We start from the raw sequence: 5,620 nt of genomic DNA, 5'->3' as shown, positions 1-5,620 counted from the left end.
ATCTATCTATCTATCATCTATCTATCTATCATCTATCTTCTATCTATCTATCTATCTATCATCTATCTATCTATCATCTATCTATCTATCAAGCTATCATCTATCTATCGTTCTATCATCTATCTAGCTATCATCTATCTATCTATCTATCACCTCTATATATATATATATATATGTGTGTGTATGTATAATTTTGAGTGCATCTAATATATTAGAAATATTTGTATATTTACATATACAGTATGCGTATATATATATATATATATACAGTATGTAAATATTAATAAATATATATATATATATTAATGGCATAAATACCTCTAAAAAAATTATATAAACATTATATAAAGTTGTATATAGATTTAATTTTACAATACAGGAATTAATCTCTTGGTCTTTCAAACAAGGTCTGAAAATATATATTTTTGTGCATAATTTTTTATAAATTGTGTATATAATATAAAAAATGTTAAAATGTTTTATTATTATATATGTATATTTATTTGGTCACACTTCATTTTAACGTCCAATTCTCACTATTGACTTCGAGTTTTGCCTCAATAAACTCTTAATTTGCTGCTTATTAATAGTTAGTAAGGTAGTTAAGTTCAGGTAGGATAAGGGATCTAACATATGGTCATGCAGAATATAAGTACTAATAAACAGCCAATATGCAGTTTGAATGCTAGTTAAGAATGAGAATTGGTCCTTAAACTTGTGTTACCATTTATTCATTTTTACTCATTTTTTATTTTTTACACTACGAGAATGAATCTTTTTGTTGCATTTGTGGTGTTAATGCATTGCTCGTGTGTGTGTGTGTATGTGTGTGATTTTCAGGCGTCACACCCAAATGTTGTGTTGAAACGACTAACAGGTTTCCACTCGAGATTCTGATGAAAGTGAGCAAGTATGAGGTCCAGACGAGCCACGGCGTCTGCGCCATCGACGCGCTCGTGTGAGTGATTCATTCATATTTCATGTCTGCTGAATGATGAGCTTCTGAAGGCTTAAACTCCTCCATCCTCTGCCTTCAGACTTCACGCCAAAGACAAGCGATACTGCGCGACGCTCAAACTCCAGCGATTCCTGCAAACCTTACTGAAGCTCAAAATGCGGCACGGTCTGAAAAACACTGCCTCTGCTGTTTGAATGGACGAGATCCCGACAAACATTAGTCAAACTGCACTCAAAGATCATCAAAGCATTTACTCATTGCTTCTGTTTGCATGTTTTCTACGTCTTTTGCTGCTGTACCATGGGTGCAGCAGGCGCAATGATATTACGCAGCGCCTGAAAGTAGTCCCCAGCACGCTTCCCGTGAAAGCAGGTGGTCACGTTGGTTATGTTGGCAGAAGCTAGCGTATTTTCAGGCGCTGCGTAATATCATTGAAAATTTCCAATTCCCCTAGAGTTAAACAGTTGAGTTTTACTGTTTTCGAATCCATTCAGCCGTTAACAACAACAGTAAACAGTAAAACTCAACTGTTTAACTCTAAGGGAGTTGGAAAATGAGCCTATTTTCAAAAATAGTGGACTGTTCCTTTAAGTCATTGATCTTGCATTCGTAGCTGCTCCATTTTGTACACATTTTGTTTAAAGCTTTGTTTTGATAACTTTTTTACAAAAAAAAGTTTTTTTTATTAGAGTATGAGAAAGGCACATAAATCAAAATTATTGCATGCTTCAAGGTGAAAACTGTTTCTTGTATCTTGTATTATTGAATTGAAGAGCTGTTAGTTTGATGGATGAAGTTGCTTTGTTTTTTATTACATTTTTTTAAACAAGGGTTTATAATGACAAACATCAATCTTATGAAAAACAGTGAAGACAAGTGCTATATATATAAACTGTTGCAAAGCTGAAATTTCAGCATCATTACTCCGGTCTTCAGTGTTAAAATGTATTTAAAAAAGGAATATATATATATGTATGTGTGTTTTGTCTTTTATATTTATATATATATATTTATTTATTATTTCTGAAGATCATGTGACACTGAAGACTGGAGTAATGATGCTGAAAATTGAAAGCTCTGATCACAGGAATAAATTACATTTTAACAGATATTCACATAGAAAACAGTTCTTTTAAAAAATATTTCACATTACAGTTTTTACTTTTGGTGAGCAAAACAATCTAATAATATAATTAATATTTAATTATATACTATATTACTAATAATAATACTACAAATGTTTATGGTTTATGTTCACAGTGCATTGACTAATTAAACATTATTTTAAAAACATATACTAGTAAATGTTGATATTTAGATGAACTAAATTTAATAAATGCTTTTGACCGTGTTTATTCATTGTAAAAAAAAAAGTTCCAATTAGCTATTGCATCCTAAAATTTTGTTTTAGAATAACTTACGTTTGCAACCATTTTAATAATACTGTTAACAAATAAAAAACCTTACTGAAGGCTTTAGTTACTGAAACGTAGCATAAATCTGATCCTGTAAATTTAATCTAAAATATATTCTACAGTAATCAAAGTGAAAGTGATGAGACCTGTGGCCACTTATGGTGTCTCATACTCTGAATTTGTGCTCTGCATTTAACCACACACACAGTAGTGAACACACACACACAGTAGTGAACACACACACACACAGAAGTGAACACACACACACAGTAGTGAACACACACAGACAGTAGTGAACACACCACACACACACATAGTAGTGAAAACACACACAGTAGTGAACACACATACACACACACACACACACACATAGTAGTGAAAACACACACAGTAGTGAACACACATACACACACACACACACACACATAGTAGTGAAAACACACACAGTAGTGAACACACATACACACACACACACACACACATAGTAGTGAAAACACACACAGTAGTGAACACACATACACACACACACACACACACATAGTAGTGAAAACACACACAGTAGTGAACACACATACACACACACACACACACACATAGTAGTGAAAACACACACAGTAGTGAACACACATACACACACACACACACACACATAGTAGTGAAAACACACACAGTAGTGAACACACATACACACACACACACACACACATAGTAGTGAAAACACACACAGTAGTGAACACACATACACACACACACACACACACATAGTAGTGAAAACACACACAGTAGTGAACACACATACACACACACACACACACACATAGTAGTGAAAACACACACAGTAGTGAACACACATACACACACACACACACACACATAGTAGTGAAAACACACACAGTAGTGAACACACATACACACACACACACACACACATAGTAGTGAAAACACACACAGTAGTGAACACACATACACACACACACACACACACATAGTAGTGAAAACACACACAGTAGTGAACACACATACACACACACACACACACACATAGTAGTGAAAACACACACAGTAGTGAACACACATACACACACACACACACACACATAGTAGTGAAAACACACACAGTAGTGAACACACATACACACACACACACACACACATAGTAGTGAAAACACACACAGTAGTGAACACACATACACACACACACACACACACATAGTAGTGAAAACACACACAGTAGTGAACACACATACACACACACACACACACACATAGTAGTGAAAACACACACAGTAGTGAACACACATACACACACACACACACACACATAGTAGTGAAAACACACACAGTAGTGAACACACATACACACACACACACACACACATAGTAGTGAAAACACACACAGTAGTGAACACACATACACACACACACACACACACATAGTAGTGAAAACACACACAGTAGTGAACACACATACACACACACACACACACACATAGTAGTGAAAACACACACAGTAGTGAACACACATACACACACACACACACACACATAGTAGTGAAAACACACACAGTAGTGAACACACATACACACACACACACACACACATAGTAGTGAAAACACACACAGTAGTGAACACACATACACACACACACACACACACATAGTAGTGAAAACACACACAGTAGTGAACACACATACACACACACACACACACACATAGTAGTGAAAACACACACAGTAGTGAACACACATACACACACACACACACACACACAGTAGTGAAAACACACACAGTAGTGAACACACATACACACACACACACACACACATAGTAGTGAAAACACACACAGTAGTGAACACACATACACACACACAGAGTAGTGAACACGCACCCGGAGCAGTGTTGTATGTTATTAACGTAGTCAGACAAGGATAAGATACAAGGCATATTTTTATTTCTAAAAAAGTGAATTCACACCACACAGAGAGCATTAAATCCAAACCAGTTCACAGTTGACTTCAGATGCATTTGCGTGTTTGTCTTCAATATAATCACTGCCCAGAATCAGATTTATACAAAGCCTAAAGACAATGAACAATGAGCAGAAATCACTCAGGATTAAGTTTTCGTAATAAAGCGGTCCAGTTTCAATGAACGGTTGACTGACTAGAATCAAAAACACATGACTTCATCTTCTCATTCATGCAGGTTCACATTCAGTGGTTTCACGCGGGATGATTTTGGCATGTTAGATTGGCAGACGTTTCATATTTCACGTTTTTGAGCTTTACATGAAGACGAACCACTGAATAACACACGGCTCTCAAACATCAACTACTCCGGTCAAAAAGGTCACTTTTGTTAATAAAGGCAGTTAAAACCCAATCAACAAACAAGTGAGCAGTAGTCAGACATTTTCATCACGACCTGAATAACAGATCTCAGTCAAACAACACTAATTCAAATCAATCTCAATAAAAATGATTCAAAATAAATACACATACAGTGGCTGGCACATCAAATGAGTCGCTGCGTTGGTCAAACTGCTCTAAACCATCCCATTACTAAGTAGAGATTTCATTTGGCACGGTGCTTTAACTAGACTTAACTAATCACCAATGCGGTTAACTTCATCAGAAACTCATGTTAGGATCAAGGAAAGGTACTTGATTGTCTTCTGACCAGCTGTTGGGGGACAATGAAGCTGCGTTATGAAAATACAGGACAGTCAGCAGTCAATCATTAACACACAGGCTGCTTAATCAAACACGGTCTGATATCTGCGTGTGTTTCTCCACAATCTCACTGTTAGCAGCACTTTAAAAGACCTTTGTTCTTCACATACTGCTACGGATTATACTCCATTTCATTTCAGAAAATTATTATTATTTTTTTAATTCTTATTGAACGATACTTTTATTTTCGGGGACTTCTTTATTTTACACTTCCTTCGTTTTTTTTATTTGTTGTAAAATATTAAGGAAATATCAAATCTAATTAATGATGTACAATAAAATCCACTTAGTATTATTACCTTTCAAAAATCAAATCAAATTTAAGGGGATTGTATTTATTACATTTCGACAATAAAACAAACACACACACAGAAGAGAAATATAATCCCCTAAAATGGAATTACCTTTTACTAACAAAAAATAAATAAATACATACATACATATAAATAATACAAAAAAAATAAAAGAAAATGAAAAATAAACCCCCCTTAAATATTATTACCTTAAATATATA

Source organism: Sinocyclocheilus rhinocerous, unplaced genomic scaffold (genome assembly GCF_001515625.1).
Source record: "Sinocyclocheilus rhinocerous isolate Xijiao unplaced genomic scaffold, SAMN03320098_v1.1 scaffold3113, whole genome shotgun sequence".
In the NCBI taxonomy this organism is placed as follows: domain Eukaryota; kingdom Metazoa; phylum Chordata; class Actinopteri; order Cypriniformes; family Cyprinidae; genus Sinocyclocheilus; species Sinocyclocheilus rhinocerous.
This window is presented reverse-complemented; position numbering follows the sequence as displayed.